Consider the following 20345-nt stretch of genomic DNA (forward strand, 5'->3'; position numbering starts at 1 on the left):
GACACAGAGACTAATCCACAAAGTTCCAACTATCTTATATTTGATAAAGGGGCTAAAAGCATGCAATGGAGGAAGGATACCATCTTCAACAAATGGTGCTGGGAAAATTGGAAATCCATATGCAACAAAATGAAATTGAGTCCCTTTCTCTCACCATCCACAAAAATTAACTCAAAATGGATCAGGGAGCTAGATATCAAATCAGAGACACTGCGTCTGATAGAAGAAAAAGTTGGATACGATTTACATATTGTGGGGTCGGGCTCCAAATTCCTTAATAGGACACCCATAGCCCAAGAGTTAACAACAAGAATAAACAAATGGGACTTACTTAAACTAAAAAGTTTTTTCTCAGCAAGAGAAACAATAAAAGAGGTAAATAGAGAGCCTACATCCTGGGAACAAATTGTTACCCCCCACACCTCCGATAGAGCCCTAATATCCAGAATGTACAAAGAACTCAAAAAATTAAACAATAAGATAACAAATAACCCAATTAACAAATGGGCCAAGGACCTGAACAGACACTTCTCAGAGGAGGACATACAATCAATCAACAAGTACATGAAAAAATGCTCACCATCTCTAGCAATCAGAGAAATGCAAATCAAAACCACCCTAAGATACCATCTCACTCCAGTAAGATTGGCAGCCATTATGAAGTCAAACAACAATAAGTGTTGGCGGGGATGTGGGGAAAAGGGCACACTTGTACACTGCTGGTGGGGCTGCAAAATGGTGAGGCCAATTTGGAAAGCAGTATGGAGATTCCTGAGAAAGCTGGGAATGGATCCACCATTTGACCCAGCTATCGCCCTTCTCGGACTATTCCCTGAGGACCTTAAAAGAGTGCTCTATAGGGATACGGCTGCATCAATGATTATAGCGGCACAATTCACAATAGCTAGACTGTGGAACCAACCTAGATGCCCCTCAATAGATGAATGGATAAAAAAAAATGTGGCATATATACACAATGGAGTATTATGCAGCACTAAGAAATGACAAAATCATAGAATTTGCAGGGAAATGGATGGCATTAGAACAGATTATGCTAAGTGAAGCTAGCCAAGCCCTAAAAATCAAATGCCAAATGTCTGCTTTGATATAATGAGAACAACTAAGAACAGAACAGGAAGGAAGAGCATGAGGAAAAGACTACAGTAAACAAAGACGAATGGGGGGAGAGAAACGGGGAGAGAAGGGAAAGCACATGGAAATGGTAGGAGACCTTCAATGATACATAAAATTATAAGAGGTTATGAGGGGCAAGGGGGAAGGAAAAAGAGGGAGAGAATTGAACAACAGCAGGGGAGGTAGGGAGGGAAGATGGGAGGGGAGGGGAGGGGAGGGGGGGATAGTAGGGGATAGGAAAGGTAGCAGAATACAACATTATTTAACATTATGTAAAAATGTGAATATGTAACAGATGTGATTCTGCAATCTGTATTTGGGGTGAAAATGGGAGTTCAAAACACAATTTGAGTCAAATGTATGAAAGATGATATATCATGAACTATGTAATGCTTTAAATAATCAATAAAAAAAATTTAAAAAAAATTGATAAATATTTGAGGACATAAATATGTTTAACCTGATTTAAACATTGTGTAATATATACTTTTATCAAGCATTACATGGAACTCCATCAACATGTACAACAATTATGTTTCTGTATATCAGATAATATTTTTTAAAAGATAAGAAAACACATTTGTTGGAAATTAACTGATCCTTTATCTAATGAAAAATCTAGTATGATAAAGAGGCTGTTAGAGCACAATAAAAATGTATAGACAATTATAAAAAAATGATCTAAACGTACTTTACAAATACAGTTTCTGACTTATATAAGTTACTTGGTAATGCTAACTCCCTTCTCTTTTACCTCAACTACTACTGTATTTCATTAGCAATAATTACAAATTTGAATGTCAGTTATTGATTCTTCTGTTATTCATTACTGGCATTAAAGACATATCTTTTGTCAAAAAAATAAAATAAAATAAAATAAATTAAAAAAAAACAAACAAACAGAAATCATAGAAATGCAGGAAGCAATAAACCAACTTAAAAACTCAATTGAGAATACTACCAGCTGAGTAGAACACTTAGAAGATAGAACATCAGACAATGAAGACAACGTATTTCAAGTTGAAAAGAACATAGACAGCTCAGGAAGACTGTTAAGGAACCATGAGCAGAACATCCAAGAAATATGGGATAACATAAAGAGACCAAACTTGAGAGTCATTGGGATACAGGAAGGTATAGAGGTCCAAACCAAAGGAATGAGCAACTATTCAATGAAATAATACAAGAAAACTTCCCAGACTTGAAGAATGACACAGAATCCCAAATCCTAGAAGCCTACAGGACGCCGAATGTGCAAAATCATAAGAGATCCACACCTAGACACATTATAGTGAAGATGCCTAGCATACAGAATAAGGAGAGAATTTTAAAAGCTACAAGAGAAAGGAAGCAGATCACATTTAGGGGTAAACCAATCAGGATAACAGCTGATCTTTCAACACAGACTCTGAAAGCTAGAAGATCCTGGAATAACATATTTCAAACACTGAAAGAAAATGGGTTCCAACCAAGAATCGTGTGTCCAGCGAAATTAAGCTTCAGGATGGAAGATGAAATTAACACCTTCCACGATAAACGAAAGTTAAAAGAATTTGCAGCTAGAAAACCATCTCTTCAAAACATCCTTGGCAAAACATTTCAGGAAGAGGAAATGGAAAATAACAATGAAAACCAACAGTGGGAGGTAGGACAGTAAAGGGGGGAAAATAATCAAAGAGGAAAACAAGCCATGTTTAGTAACATAAATAAACAAATATGGCTGGAAGAACAACCCATATCTCAATAATAACCCTAAATGCTAATGGCTTAAACTCACCAATTAAGAGACACAGGCTAGTAGAATGGATCACAAAACAAGACCCAACAATATGCTGCCTACAGGAGACGCATTTGATAGGAAAAGATATACATAGACTGAAGGTGAAAGGTTGGGAAAAATCATATCACTCATACAGACTTCGGAAACAAGCAGGAGTGTCCATACTCATATCTAATAAAATAGATTTCAAGCCAAAGTCAATCAAAAGGGATAAAGAGGGACACTACATACTGCTCAAGGGAACCATACACCAAGAAGACATAACAATCATAAATATATATGCCCCAAACAACGGTGCAGCTATGTTCATCAAGCAAACTCTTCTCAAGTTCAAGAGTCTAATAGACCACCATACAATAATTATGGGAGACTTCAACACACCTCTCTCACCACTGGACAGATCTTCCAAACAAAAGTTGAATAAGGAAACTATAGAACTCAATAACACAATTAATAACCTAGACTTAATTGACATATATAGAATATACCACCCAACATCAAGCAGTAACACTTTTTTCTCAGCAGCACATGGATCCTTCTCAAAAATAGATCATATATTATGTCACAGGGCAACTCTTAGACAATATAAAGGAGTAGAGATAATACCACGCATCTTATCTGATCATAATGGAATGAAACTAAAAATCAACGATAAAACAAGGAAGGAAAAATCATGCATCACTTGGAGAATGAACAATAGGTTACAGAATGATCAATGGGTTATAGAAAACATCAAGGAGGAAATTAAAAAATTCTTAGAGATAAATGAAAACACAGACACAACATATCGGAATCTATGGGACACATTGAAAGCAGTTCTAAGAGGAAAATTCATTGCTTGGAGTTCATTCCTTAAAAAAAGAAAAAAACCAACAAATAAATGATCTCATACTTCATCTCAAAATCCTAGAAAAAGAAGAGCAAAACAACAGCAAAAGAAGTAGAAGGCAAGAAATAATTAAAATCAGAGCTGAAATTAATGAAATCAAAACAAAAGAAACAATTGAAAAAATTGACAAAACTAAAAGTTGGTTCTTTGAAAAAATAAATAAAATCGACAGACCCTTAGCCATGCTAACAAAGAGAAGAAGAGAGAGAACTCAAATTACTAGCATACGGGATGAAAAAGGCAACATCACAATAGACACTTCAGAAATACAGAAGATAATCAGAAATTATTTTGAATCCTTACACTCCAATAAAATAGAAGATAGTGAAGGCATAGATAAATTTCTTAAGTCATATGATCTGCCCAGATTGAGTCAGGAGGATATAGACAACCTAAACAGACCAATATCAATTGAGGAAATAGAAGAAACCATCAAAAGACTACCAACTAAGAAAAGCCCAGGACCGGATGGGTATACAGCAGAGTTTTACAAAACCTTTAAAGAGGAACTAATACCAATACTTTTCAAGCTATTTCAGGAAATAGAAAAAGAGGGAGAACTTCCAAATTCATTCCATGAGGCCAACATCATCCTGATTCCTAAACCAGACAAAGACACTTCAAAGAAAGAAAACTACAGACCAATATCTCTAATGAACCTAGATGCAAAAATCCTCAATAAAATTCTGGCAAATCAGATTCCAAAACATATCAAAAAAATTGTGCACCATGATCAAGTAGGATTCATCCCTGGGATGCAAGGCTGGTTCAATATACGGAAATCAATAAATGTTATTCACCACATCAATAGACTTAAAGACAAGAACCATATGATCATCTCGACAGATGTGGAAAAAGCATTCGACAAAGTACAGCATCCCTTTATGTTCAAAACTCTAGAAAAACTAGGGATAATAGGAACTTACCTTGACATTGTAAAAGCAATCTATGCTAAGCCTCAGGCTAGCATCATTCTGAATGGAGGAAAATTGAAGGCATTCCCTCTAAAATCTGGAACAAGACAGGGATGACTGCTCTCACCACTTCTGTTCAACATAGTCCTCGAAACACTGGCCAGAGCAATTAGACAGACGAAAGAAATTAAAGGCATAAAAATAGGAAAAGAAGAACTTAAATTATCACTATTTGCAGATGACATGATTCTATACCTAGCAGACCCAAAAGGGTCTACAAAGAAATTATTAGAGCTAATAAATGACTTTAGCAAAGTGGCAGGATATAAAATCAACACGCATAAATCAAAGGCATTCCTGTATATCAGCAACAAATCCTCTGAAATGGAAATGAGGAAAAACACTCCATTCACAATATCCTCAAAAAAGAAATACTTGGGAATCAACCTAACAAAAGAGGTTAAAGACTTATACAATGAAAACTACAGAACCCTAAAGAGAGAAATAGAAGAAGATCTTAGAAGATGGAAAAATATACCCTGTTCATGGATAGGCAGAACTAACATCATCAAAATGGCGATATTACCAAAAGTTCTCTATAGGTTTAATGCAATGCCAATCAAAATCCCAACGGCATTTCTTGTAGAAATAGAGAAACCAATCATGAAATTCATATGGAAAAATAAAAGACCCAGAATAGCAAAAACAATTCTAAGCAGGAAGTGTGAATCAGGCGGTATAGCGATACCAGACTTCAAACTATACTACAGAGCAATAGTAACAAAAACAGCATGGTACTAGTACCAAAACAGCCGGGTGGACCAATGGTACAGAATAGAGGACACAGAAACCAATCCTCAAAACTACAACTATCTTATATTTGATAAAGGGGCTAAAAACATGCAAGGAGGAAGGATAGCATCTTCAACAAATGGTGCTGGGAAAACTGAAAATCCATATACATCAAAATTAAACTGAATCCCTTTCTCTCACCATGCACAAAAGTTAACTCAAAATGGATCAAGGAGCTTGATATCAAATCAGAAACACAGCGTCTGATAGAAGAAAAAGTTGGCTATGATCTACATACTGTGGGTTCGGGCTCCAAATTCCTCAATAGGATACCCATAGCACAAGAGTTAATAACTAGAATCAACAAATGGGACTTACTCAAACTAAAAAGTTTTTTCTCAGCAAAAGAAACAATAAGAGAGGTAAATAGGGAGCCTACATCATGGGAACAAATCTTTACTCCACACACTTCAGATAGAGCCCTAATATCCAGAGTATAAGAAGAACTCAAAAAATTAGACAATAAGATAACGAATAACCCAATCAACAAATGGGCCAAGGACCTGAACAGACACTTCTCAGAGGAGGACATACAATCAATCAATAAGTACATGAAAAAATGCTCACCATCGCTAGCAGTCAGAGAAATGCAAATCAAAACCACCCTAAGATACCATCTCACTCCAGTAAGATTGGCAGCCTTTAGGAAGTCAAACAACAACAAGTGCTGGAGAGGATGCGGGGAAAAGGGTACACTTGTTCATTGTTGGTGGGACTGCAAATTGGTGCAGCCAATTTGGAAAGCAGTATGGAGATACCTGGGAAAGCTGGGAATGGAACCACCATTTGACCCAGCTATTCCCCTTCTCGGTCTATTCCCTAAAGACCTAAAAAAGCATGCTACAGGGACACTGCTACATCGATGTTCATAGCAGCACAATTCACAATAGCAAGACTGTGGAACCAACCTAGATGCCCATCAATAGATGAATGGATAAAAAAATGTGGCATTTATACACAATGGAGTATTAGTCTGCATTGAAAAATGACAAAATCATAGAATTTGGAGGGAAATGGATGGCATTAGAGCAGATTATGCTAAGTGAAGCCAGCCAATCCCTAAAAAACAAATGCCAAATGTCTTCTTTGATATAAGGAGAGTAACTAAGATCAGAGTAGGGACGAAGAGCATGAGAAGAAGATTAACATTAAACAGGGATGAGAGGTGAGAGGGAAAGCGAGAGAGGAGAGAAATTGCATGGAAATGGATGGAGACCCTCAGGGTTATACAAAATTACATACAAGAGGAAGTTAGGGGAAAGGGAAAAATAATACAAGGGGGAGAAATGAATTACAGTAGAGGGGGTAGAGAGAGAAGAGGAGAGGGGAGGGGAGGGGAGGGGAGGGGGGATAGTAGAGGATAGGAAAGTCAGCAGAATACAACAGACACCTGTATGGCAATATGTAAATCAATGGAAGTGTAACTGATGTGATTCTGCAATCTGTATATGGGGTAAAAATGGGAGTTCATAACCCACTTGAATCAACGTGTGAAATATGATATGTCAAGAACTATGTAATGTTTTGAACAACCAACAATAAAAAAATAAAAAAACAAGTATTTCTGGGACAACAGGTCGTCTATATGTAGAAGAATAAAATTAGTCTCTTATGTGTCACTGTGCATAAAAATTAACTCAAAATGAATCAAAGACATAGGAATTAGATCAGAAGCTATCCATCTCCTGGAAGAAAGTGAAGAGCCAACACTTCAGCCTATAGGCATATGCAACAAATTTCTCAATAGGACCTGAGGACATACAAAAGCTTCTGCACAGTAAATAAAACAATTAGAGATTTGAAGAGAGAACCTAGAAAATGACAGAAAATCTTTGCTAGCTACTCTTAATCCTCCTGACAGAGGATTAATATCTGGAATAGATAATGAGCTAAAATAATTATACACCAAAAAACAAATATTCCAATCAATAAATGGGTAAATAAACTAAATAGACACTTCTCAAAAGAAGAAATACAAAGGCTAAAAAAATATATAAAAATGTTCAACATCATTGCAATTAGGAAAATGCAAATCAAAAATTTCAACTACATTGAAATGTTCTTTCATACCAATCAGAATGATAGCCATCAAGAATACAAACAATAACATATGCTGGAAAAGATGTGGAAAAAAAAGGAACAGTTTTACACTGTTGGTGGCATTGTAAATTAGTTCAACCACTATGAAAATCACTATGGAGCTTGCTCAAAACTAGGAATGAAACCACCCTATGACCCAGATATATCATTTCCCCCTGCTTATCCTGAAGAATTAAAGATATCATTTTACAGTAATAACATGCATACCCATGTTTACAGCAGTACAATTCACGTAGCCAAACTATGGAACCAGCACAGGTATCCATCAAAGTATGAAGGGATTTAAAATGTGGTTTTTTGCTGCCTTCTACCAGCATGGGCAGCTAAACTTAAGGTAGCTCGTGTGAATTTCCTGGGATACCAAATAAAACACAGACACACATTTTCCTTTAAATTAAGCTTCAGGATGGCTCCTCCACTCTCGGCCTCCAGTTCCCCAAATGGGAGAGTGAGGAAAGTCATGAGAGGCTGGCACAAGAGAGCTAGCACGTTTGGAAGTGGGGTTTTATTGTGGGGACACTAATTCTTTAGAAAGTTCCATCCAAAAAAGGTCAGGAGGGGCAGGGTTACAAGGACAGGTGGGAGTAATTTGACCCCTGGGGCTTTGGGAAGGCATACCTAAGCATGAAGTCACATTCTGCTACTTTGAGGAGCAGGACAATATCGAGGTCACTACAAAAGTAACCAACAGGGCCTCTTCCAATCACGGGAAGGAGAATGCCAGTCATTCAGCACGACCGCCCCCCACAGTTTATATCCACAATAATGTTTTATTCAGTCATAAAAATTAATAATTATGTCTTTTGCAGGAAAATGGATGGAACCAGAGACCATTATGTTAGGCAAAATAAGTCAAACTCAGAAGGTCAATGGATATATGTTTTCTCTCATATACAGAAGCTTGAGAGGTAAAAAGAAAAGTGGGGTGAACTAATGAAAATCAAAGTGAGGTTAGTGGAGGAAAAAGACCAAAGGGTAAGAGGTAGGGAAGGAGGGGGAAGTGCTGGGGGGGTGATATAGGCCAAATGATATTGTTATATTGTGTTTTGTGCATTTACAAATATGTAACAACAAACCCCATTGGTATGTACAACTACAAATATTGCACTAAAAATAAAACGTGGAGGAAAAAAAAAGATGGGGTCAAGGTCAAGGTAGAGGATGAATCAAAAATTTTTAAAAATGGTGAAAGAATTTGAAGAAAGAGCTCTTTAAAAAGTTACTTGGTGAGGACATCACCAAGATGATACATAAGCTTTCCAGTGCTAAACGTTTGTGAAACATCCATGTGGATGACTATCCACACCCAAAATTACTTTCCCAAGAGCTGAAGAATCTAGGTGGAACATTCCAACACATGGGTGTAGTACATAAATAAGAAAGGATTTTTGAAGAGGATAGGAAAGACAATTTCATATTACCCACATCATCCTCCCCTCAGCTTGAACAGACACCCTCTGCTGGGTCAGGAGAGTGGAGAGAGCACCTGACCCACCACAGATCCCAGGGCCAGCTCTGCCCCAGTAAAACTCATGGCACAAAGAGCCAGGCCAGCCTCTGTGGTCCCAGTCTCCAGGGCAGCACCCACCCACACACACCCCTGCTATGCCAACCCAGGGTTCAGACTCTAGGCCTGATCAAATTCTCTACCAGACCCAGTGCCTGGACCCCCCCCCCCAATGATGACAGGCTGGTCTCCTATGCTCGAGCATCAGGCTAGCATCCAGGGACCCCCAGATTCAGGTTGGCCTCTCTGGTCTGTGGATTAAGCACTGACTGAGGTAGTCCCTCTGGCCCCAGGCTCCTAGCCAGCCCTTGTGGACCTATCTACCAGGCTAGCTCCTACATCCCATGTAACTATTGCTCTGCTTGTCATTAGAGATGTTTTGACTAGTACAGTATTTCATTAGAAGAGAATTGAACACTTTTTGTGTGTCTCACTTTTTTCACTCAGTATAACTTTTCATCCTACAGAAAGGTAATACATATTCACACAAAACCTAAAAAAGAATATTTGTAACAGCTATATTTGTAGAGGTCAAAACCTGGAAAATCAATGGATTTTCCTCAAAAGGTAAATGAGTAATAAATAAACTGTGGTATGTCTATACAATAGAATATTATACATCAATACAAAAGAATTAACTATTGATATATGCAGTGATTGGATGACTTTCAAGGGTATTATGCTAAATTTAAAAAAAATTCACTTTTATAAGATTGCATGTTATATTATTACACTTACATAATACTCTCAGAATGACAAAATTATAGTGGTAGTGAATATATTAGAGTTCAGTAAGCTCCAATGTTAAAAAAAGAATCTGTCAGTAGAGGGGTAAAATGAGGGAATTTCTTGATGGTGATGAATAGCTATGCTTTTGAGAATTTTATACAAACTGTACATTTGATAAGATCCAAAATGTACTGTCAAAACTGCTGGAACTCAAACAAAGTCAATAGTTAAGTTAATAATATTGTACCAAACTCTATTTCCTCATTTAGAAAATGTACTAATGCTATTGAATGTGATATCATTGAGAAAGCTGGGTCAAATCTACACAGAAACTATTTCTTTTGCAACTTCTTGCAATTCTGAGATCATTTAAAAATAAAACTATTTTTAATGGCCTTTTTGATTTTGGGGAGATTTATTTGGAGAAAATTGATGTACTTACATAATTGAATCTTTGAGACAATAATCATCATTTATTTCTCAGTTTATTTTTGGATTTTGTTGATTTTTCTTAATTATGTTATTTTCTCATTAGAGAATTTGTACAACCTGCATTAGATTTATTCCAAGATACTGGGACCATTGTTCCAGGAACATCCTGGAATATGGGGAACAGAGTGTCCTTTTCTTGAGGCCCCAAGGAAGTTTTTATGATAAAAGTGCTGAAGGGTAACAGATGAGAGGCAAAAAGCTCAGTCAGATAAGAAAAGGGAACAAGGAGCCCTTCAACAAGCAGCACCAGAACGCTGGGAAGAATTCAGAGGTGGGTGGAGGAATGAGAAAGAAGGTAGTCATACAGCTGGAAGATATTAACATACTCAAGGAATAAAACAACAGCTATTAAGCACGTGACAAAATGATAAAAATTCATGCAAGGTTAGAAAAGCACACAGCCACTTCTCTCAGTCCTAAATTTTCTGAGAATGTATGCTCACTTGTGCAATAAGAAAGTAAGATTCTTTGTGTGTATGTGGAATGGATCTCAGGATCTTGCACATGCTAGGCATGTGCTCTACTACTAAGCTATATCCTCAACCCTAGAAAGTGAGATTCTTATGACACTTTCGTGCTCCCATCCACATTCGAGAAAAGATTCTCCCTCAAATAGAGATCTAGGATGTATGTGCAAAGACTTGTTTTTGAGAACTCTTATCTTTGTCGCCACAAAAGTATCCAGGTCTCCATAATTTCAAAATTAATATAATAATCACAATTTTAGTATCAAAAGTCTAACTGGCTATAATTTGAATCATGATATATTTTTACTTTTTTATTTGTCAAAGAATTGTTTGATTCTCACTGCTTACCAGTTGTTTACCACTCTTTCCTGTTCCACTTCCCACCATTTAGTACTACTACTTTATGAAGTGTGCTATGGCTTGGATGTGGTTTGAGTGTGTTCTCAATGGTTCAGTGCTAGAAGCTTGGTCCCAAGCAAGGTGGTGCTGAGGTGGTGGAACTTTTAAGAGATTTGGCCTCATGGAGGTAATTAGTTCATTGGGAGTGTGCCCTTACCCTTGGAAGGGATTAATGTAGATTTCACAAAGTGAGTTCTCATGAGAGTGGATTATTATAAAGTAAGGCCACCCTATGTGCTTAGTCTCTTCTGCACGTAGCCAGTTCTCTTTCCATTCTTTTCCCCATGTTGAGACATAGCCATGAGACCCTCACTAGGATGTTGGAACCATGCAGGCTGTTTGAACCCTCTAACCACCAAACTCATGAGTCAAACAAACCTCTTTATAAACTGCTCAGCCTCAAATATTTTATTACAGCAACAGAAAATGGAATAATGCAAGGTGTTGGCGTGGAGACCTCTTTCTGGCATTTCTATCATTTTAATGTTCTAGGTTCTTCTGAGTTGCTACTGAGAAGACAGAAAATCTCTATTTATTCAGGAAGATTCTTTGCAAGCAGCTCAGTCAGAACACAGGCTACCCTAAGAAAATCAGACAGAAAAGACTGAACTTATTTGGCACAGTCTTATGCTGGAAGGCACATAAAAAGTCACACAAAGTAATATTAATAACAGCACAGCTAATAATAGCAATACCAGTAGCTTGGGTTTTAGGTTTAAAATTTTTCTTTTTAGTACCCAAATACTGAGGCTTTGTAATCCATATGACTTTCTCAGTTCTTGGTCTTCTTGTCCCATTGTATCCTCTCGTAGCTCTAAACATTCCCTAAACACTGATGACTCACAAATACTTATCTTCCTCCCTAAACACACTTCTGAATCTAGACTGCCATCCTTCTACCTCCATTTGAATGGGCCTCTCTTTCATACTTTGATTCTTAGTGGCAATTGTGCCATAAATAGTATGAGATAGGAATTTAGATATGGGTAGGACCAGATTGTGTCTAGGTAATACACACTATTTTGAAGGTTCAAGTCCATCTCTAAGTGTGTTTCTAATCCCAAATTTATGTTTAAGACTGAGCAGGTTGCATGGTATGGTCATAATGGCACAGGCTCTGAGATCCCTCAGTGCCCTGCAATTATAATTTCTCCAAATTCTGTTTTCTCATATGACCACATATTACCTCCCTCATAGGTTTATGGTTGGGAACAAATGAGATAATCTATGTGAAAATACTTTATGATTATGAACTCTCATTATAATTGTTGACAGCAAAGCTAGCCTTTAGTCTTATGGAGTTAATAATAGATGTACTAAAAACTAAGAGTTAAAAAAAGAACCAGTTATACCTGGTACCAAAAAAAAAATTGACCAGTGTCAATGGAATTAACATAACACACCAGAAGATGGGAGGCTGGGAAGCCAAATCAGCCTTCTGAAACTCAGCAGAAATATCAAGAAGCCAGAGCCAGACAAGGCAAAGTCTCTAAAATCAAACCTCCTGAGACAGGCAAGTAGTCTGAACTATTCTGAAAATAATATTAGGATATTCTTCCAGATGATAAAGGGTAGATACCAGATGGCAAGGACAAATTCACATGTAGAACCATCACTAAAGTAACCTACAGTGACTGGCATGGTGAAAAACACAACCCAAGGCAGAAAGATGGTAATGAGATGTGCGTCCTATGAAGACGTATGATGAAGAAGAGCGCAGGCACAACTAAAATTCCATCTCTACATGTGATGACTTCCAGAGACTGGGTCCCTGCCTAACCCAGAGATACCATAAAAAAGCTGTACACTTTTGTGCTTTGCTTAACTCAGCCTGGGATTTCTGTCCTCACGGGCTGCCTCCTTTGGTTTAGCTTGCTCTCTTCTCAATTGTGCTTTTATCTGATGATTCGGATACAGAGCACAAGAGCCTGGGGACTCAAGAACAAAGTGGCTGTTGCACTGTCTGCTCTTATCCTTGTTCCTGTTCTTACCAGGAATTGGAGTCCACTGAATTTTATCACACAGTCAGCCCTTTAACTGCCACCCTAGGTATTGCGTCTGGAATTCCCTGCTCTCTCCTGGGAAGTGGAAATCTCTCACCAACTTATAATAAATAAATATAATAAATCACCAACTTCTAGTGTTTGCAGCAATGATAACCATGTTTCCCTGGTTCTGAAAGAGCAGAGTAAAAGCTTAGAGTTGGGGGTGGTGACTGTCAACAAGCATTCCTAAAGAAGAAAGCCAACTCAGCCTCTAGAAAAAGGAGAAGGAGAAAGAATAATTACCAGATATACAAATAGATGACTCCCTTGAAGTCTACTGCTGGCCACTTTCTCCCATCGGTGCCTAAGGTAGGTATTTCCCACAAGAGACAGAGTACTAGAGCATTCTGCTTCTTTTGAAAGTAGACACAACTTCATCTCTAGGGTCTTTATTCAGATTTTCCCCAGACAGCCAATGAGGGTGCCACACTATTTCCTAAGTGGCCTCCTAATTGAAAAGAGCATAAGCAGAAGAATCTGATAGACTATGGTGCAGAGCTCAATTCTTTCATCTGTTGTTTTACTTTTATTGTCTATAAGTGGGGTAATAATACCTAATCTCCAAATTTATAAGGCTTTTATAAAATGGGCCAGGTGCTCTGCCAGTGTCAGGGGAGACCATAGTAAGTACTCAACTCAAGGCTAAAACTGTAAAATACCTCTATTGCCAGAACATAATCTCACCATGTAATGCTACTTGGCCCTGCTTTTCATAATCCTGCCAGATTCTACAGGCAATTGCACACCAAGTCTCACGTCCTGGAGCCACCCTCTCCTCTGGCCCCAGTCCATTGTACACTGATTAGTAATACTGTCTGCATGCCAGAAACTGTTCCAACAGTTCTAATATATTAGTTTATTTGATCTTTACAATAACCTATTACCTCCATTTTACCATTGGAGAAATTGAAAACAGAGAAGTTTCTAGCTCCCCAAGATTATTGAGCAATTAAGAGGTTTGGCAGTGATTTCAAGTGGAGAATGTCCAGTTCATAAGAGAATATTCTTACAAAACAATCTACATGTCTCTTTTCTCCTTTTTAATTAGGAACAGGGTCATTCATTGTGCTTGAGTTTCCTCTGTATAGTCATATACTACATAATGATGTCTGTGATGGACTGCATGTGCGACAGTGAGCCCACTAGATCAAATCACCTAGTGATACCATAGCTGTCTTCATTTGTATAAATACACCCTAGAATGTTCCCACAAATGTGAAGTTATCAGAACATATCCCCTTTGTTAATTGACACATGGCGATGCTTGAGTTTTAAACTTGCCCTAATAAAGTTACACTACTTTGCTCTCCTACATACTTACTGACTTCTTTATTTTCCTTGCAGAATGTCAACTTATTGACATTTGCACTGATTTAAGAGTTGTATATGTTCTTCAAAAATAAGAATCAGAAAAAAATGGAAAATGACTCCCTGCCATGTCCAAGACACTGGTGTAGGCACTTTGTACACATCGCCTGTCAGAGCAGTTATCCGCTGTGTGGACTGTGTAGACAAGCCCATGTTCAATTCCCAGTTTTCCTCCCTTATACTTTGACCTTAGAAAATTGCTTAATCTTTCTTATCCTCAGTTTTCAAGATGTGAAGTGGGTATAATGATGTCTCAAAGAGAAAAAAGTCCATGTCCTAGAGTTTTCTTCAAAGACCTCTGTCAGAACTAATGGAAGAATCACTTTGCACCTAGAACACATGTGGGACAGATCAGGTTATTTGCCCTAATGCTCACATTGAAAGGACTCCTTGGTCATAGCAGAACCATTGTAAGAATTCACACTAGAATGCAGGACCCTGACCTCTCAACTATAGCTTCTCTCTGAGTCACTGGAGGAGGGCAGAACCAGCCATTTCCTGGGTCCTTGAACTATTAAGAGAGGACTGACTTGACATTTTCATATCCATCTGTAGGTTGTGGATACAATCTTAGAAAAATGATTGCTTGCATTTGCTAAGAGAAGAAGAGGAAAGGGAAGTATTTCCAGATATCCTAGGAATATGGGTGTATGTTAGTAGTTGGGTCTTCCAAGTTTCTGTCATTCTATAGTATAGACATTTTAGTGAAATTATCCTAGAGTATTTTTTGTCTTAGCCATTTTCTCTTTAAAGATATTAATAATAATGACTGTACTTTGATAAGCACTTACTCTGTTGTAAACACTACAGATATATTATCTTGAGTCCTCACAACAGCAAACTGCAATAAGCAAACTCCTATGGTCCTTACTATGAGGGACATTGGGAAGTTCCTAAAGATCATTCAAGAAGAAATACACCTTAAGTATTGTTGTTATTGAACTTGTCATTAAAAACCTTCTCACAAAGAAGTACCAGATAGCTTCCTTGGGGAATTCTATTAAACATTTAAATTAGAAATAACATCGATTTAATAAAAAGTCCTCCAGAAAATTGAAGAGTAATTATTTTTCCCTAACTCATTTGATGGGGCCAGCATTCTTGCCAGATAAAAACATTACAAGAAAAACATCTAGATCTGTGGCATATCCTGCAATGTTTAGGATTTTGCATGTAACTTTCTCTCAATATAAATGCCATTCATCTTAATTCTGCTTAGCCAAGTCCTATAATTCCTTTCATCATAGTCTCTCTATAAATAATTTTCTCATCTTAGTCAATTGTGACTAATTTCCCCCTTGAATAGTTTTTAGTCTCATCGGGTGGACTATATTGTGAAAGTCTCTCACATGAATTGGGTTCTACAACCCTGGACCCCAGAATGGGTTTCTCAGCTGAAGAGCCATGTTTTTAAATCATCCACATAGAGGTAGAGATATTTGAAAACAGAGCAGGAGAGTTAACTAAATGACTAGCAAAAGAAACTTCCTTTATCCAGGCTGAAGAAGGTTGTGTCCATAGAAATAGTCTTAAAAATACCTTGGTTAAGGGATGGGGGTAGAAGAACAAGCAAAGTTAATCAATGAGTTGCCAGAGAGTGAGAGGAAGGAGAAGGAAGAATAAAACACACTGGGATATTTGCAACCTTTAAGCTGCCTTTCCTTTAAAAATGTACCATGATTTCCTTAACACAATACCTTTGTTTATGCTTATATGGGTAAAATTGAATTGTTATGAATTGATTGTCAATATTCTTCTTCTTTATGTTTCCTGCCTCCAATTTATCCCATTTATGGACTGACTAGTACATGCTTCCTAGATTCCCTATTCTATGGGTGGCTTACCCCTTGGAGCATCTGATATGAATTCATCTTTGGTCCCTGGGATTGGACCTGTTTTCCAATGAGAACTGAATTTGTAAACTTCAACTCCATTCTTATCAGACATACTGAAACTCTGAGGTAAGCTAGGTCCTAACCTTCATCTAGTATTTCCTCCTTCACTGGCCAAATGTTATATGATACAACTGTTCTGGGGAATCAAAAACAACATGTGGGTGTGCTGTGGACTTGTATGCCTAGGAGATAAAGCTGTATTGTCTTCCCTTCACACTTGGATTGTTTCTTTTCTGTATTCATTATTTGATGGAGGCCCTGGCTTGGCTGTGGAATAAGAAGCGGAAGCAGAACACCCACTCTCCTAGAGGTAGGGCCTCCTAGTACAAGTACATGAACTGCACCAAGTTCAGCCCTGGACACAGCCTACAGAGCAGGAGACCAGGGAAAATCCCACATTTTCTGCAGTGGGCCACTGCCAAGATCTTTCTGGACTTTGCCTACCTGATTCATTGCTCTTTCCTTTTCTGCTTTTCTCAAATATATGGAATGGCTCCTGCTCCTCCTCTCAGGTGCTGTCCTGATTTTGTGCCAATCTCCCATGAAGGGTGAGTCCCATGGCAGAGAGGGAAAGGACACAGGTCAGTGGGATCAAGGAAAATGTTTGCTAGTTCAGATCTCTGAACCTCTGGACAGCAGACGTTTCCTCCCCACATGGAAGCTCTTCCTGGGGCCCCTGATGTTGCTGCTGCCAATAGCTCCACTAACTCCACTCCAGGGAAGGTGTGAGGAGTGAGGCATGAGGGTGAGGGTGATAAAGAATGATTGTGGATCTAGAGATGGGCAAATAGGAGAGCAATTGCATTATTTCTCTCAATGAAGGTCTAGATTTTGGTAAGTCAGTCAGAAAAGAGATCCTCTTCATCCCTTTTCCCCACTGGATCCCGGTTCTTCTCTTTGACATTGTTCAGGCCTACCAGCAATTAAATATTCATCCCAGGGTCCCTCCTTCAGAAACCAGAGCTAAAGGCTGAGCCTGAAAAGAGAAAGGTAGACTTTCTTAGTAGTTCCATGACTCTTAAAAACAGATGCCCTGATTTTCCAAGAGATCTTCATACTGCTTTCTATATTGGCTGCATCAATTTGCAGTCCCACCAGCAGTGTATGAGTGTGCCTTTTCCCCCACATCCTCGCCAACACTTATTGTTGTTTGTATGAATAGCTGCCATTCTGACTGGAGTGAGATGAAATCTTAGAGTGGTTTTTATTTGAATTTCTCTAATTGCTAGTGAGGATGAACATTTTTTCATGTGTTTGTTGATTGATTGTACATCATCTTCTGAGAAGTATCTCTTCATGTCCTTGGCCCATTTATTGATTGGGGTTATTTATTGTTTTGTTTTGATTTTGGTGTTTAGCTTTTTGAGTTATTTATATGCCCTAGTGATTAGTGCTGTATCTGATGTGTGAGGGGTAAAGATTTGCTTCCAAGATGTAGGCTCTCTATTCACCTCTCCTTGGTCTATACCCAAAGGACTTAAAAACAGCATACTACAGGGACACAGCCACATCAATATTTATAGCAGCACAATTCACAATAGCTAAACTTTGGAACCAACCTAGATGCTCTTCAATAGATGAATGGATAAAAAAATGTGACATATATACACAATGGAATTTTACTCAGCACTAAAAGAAAATAAAATCATGGCATTTGTAGGTAAAAGGATGGAGTTACAGAAGATAATGCTAAGTAAAGTTAACCAATCCCAAAAAACCAAATGCCAAATGTTTTCTTTGATATAAGGAGGCTGATTCATAGTGGGATAGAGAGGGGGAGCATGGGAGGAATAGACAAACTCTAGATAGGGCAGAGGGATTGGAGGGGAAGGGAGGGGGCATGGGGTTATTAATGATGGTGGAATGTGATGATCATTATTATCCAAAGTACAGGTATGAAGACACAAATTGGTGTGAATATACTATGTATACACCAGAGATATGGGAAATTGTTCTCTATATGTGTAATAAGAATTGTAATGCATTCTTCTATCATATATAAAAATAAATAAATAAAATGTCAAAGTAAAAACAAAAACGAAAACAGATGCCCTGATAGATCTGAGCTTTACAGTGAAAGATATTTCTAGAAGGGAGGGTTCCTAGGTGTCCCTAGAAGTGTAGTGAAGGAAGCTTGCAAAGTTCAAGGTCCCATCCTCAAACCAGATACATGCATCAGGAACCCTCCCATTCTCTCCTCATCCCCTGGTCTCACCCTGTGTTTTTGACACAATTCACAGATTCTAGAAGGACAAATATGGTTTGCATTTCCTGTGATGAATTTTTTCACAAGACCTGCAGAAAGAATTCAGGCATCTGTCGTCCCAGATATCCTGACTTTGCATGCCAGACCAAAGTAGTATATAGTCAACGTTTCACTGGAGGTAAGATGGGACAGGGGAAAGGGAGGGATGGGAGAATGATTTATGACTCTGGGTAGAAAAAGAGCACTAAATCTGGGATAAAAATTCTCTAGTTCCACTAACTCTGACTTTAACTCTCTTTATGGCCTTGATATATTTTTTCCCTTCTCTGAGTTCAAATTCTCATCTGTACAATGATTGGTTTAATAAATGATCTCCAAATTCTCATCCATCTCTGATATTTAGTGACTTAAGACATAATAGATTAGGCTCTTTTAAGTCCTCTGCTACAAATACATGTGTGCTGGGGACAGGGGTGTGTTGTCCTGGGGGGTGACCTTCCTTTCATGAAAGGGTCTTCAAGTCTTAGTCTTCTCCCAGGGGATATAGGGGAAGAGAGGAACAGCTTACCCAGCCACATTCCCTGTTACATTTCAGGTCTAACTTGGGGTTTGTGCATTGTTCTTCTACTCTCTTCAGAATACGTGTACCAATATTCCATCTTGGGCTGCCCGAAGAGATGTGTGGAGTATGTGCGCATCTCCAAGATGGAGAAAAATATCTTCTTCTGTTGTAATGAAAACTACTGTAACAACTTGTCAGTAACACAAATCATCTCATCTAATTCTGCCACACCACAGAATCTTAACTGAAGTTTGCAGTTGATCTGCGAGACTCCTGGCCACATCCTGTCCATTCCTTCCTGAATAAAGATTAAGATTAAGAAATGCCTTCAGTTTCAACCCCACCTACACTGTCGCTTGAGAGCTAAGGATCCCAAGAGCAATGAACTGTGGATAAAGAAGGAAGGTGGTGGAAATTTGAAATGCCATATGGGCCTGAATCAGACCCACCAGGCCTTAGCATCTGGATCTGCTGTCATGGCAGGGGGCCAAACTCTTTAAGTCCAGGCGGGTATGGGAGAGGGGATCAGGTTGTGTTTGCACACTGAGAACATCTCAAATGGGTAACAGTAACAGTTCTAATAAATAAAATAACCATATGCAGGGGACTCATTGGCTGTTTTCATAATTGATGAGATAAGAGTGGTCTGGCAAATGTCTCCAAGTTATTTCATTTCTCAGTGGGGAATGGGAGATATGATGGGGTCAATGGGAAAGGAAAATTTCTGGCCACTGTGGAACTTAAATATTAAATAACAAATTCTGAATGAGGTTGCCTGAGTTTGAATTTCACAACTCCCTAGTTATGGTGACTTTGGGGCAATTTATTTAGATTGTTTTTTGTACTCCAGCCATCTCCTTCTTTGCCCTGTTGTTTGTAGCTACAAGGAGGAGCATATTAAGTATACTGTTTGCTGTTTCTCATCAACTATGTGCCAGATATTGGGTTGACCTTTTATATATCATCTCATAAGGCCCCAAAGAAACAAGAACATTTCTACCTCCAT

Source organism: Spermophilus citellus (genome assembly GCF_964194105.1).
Source record: "Spermophilus citellus genome assembly, chromosome: 2".
NCBI classification, from domain to species: Eukaryota; Metazoa; Chordata; class Mammalia; order Rodentia; family Sciuridae; genus Spermophilus; species Spermophilus citellus.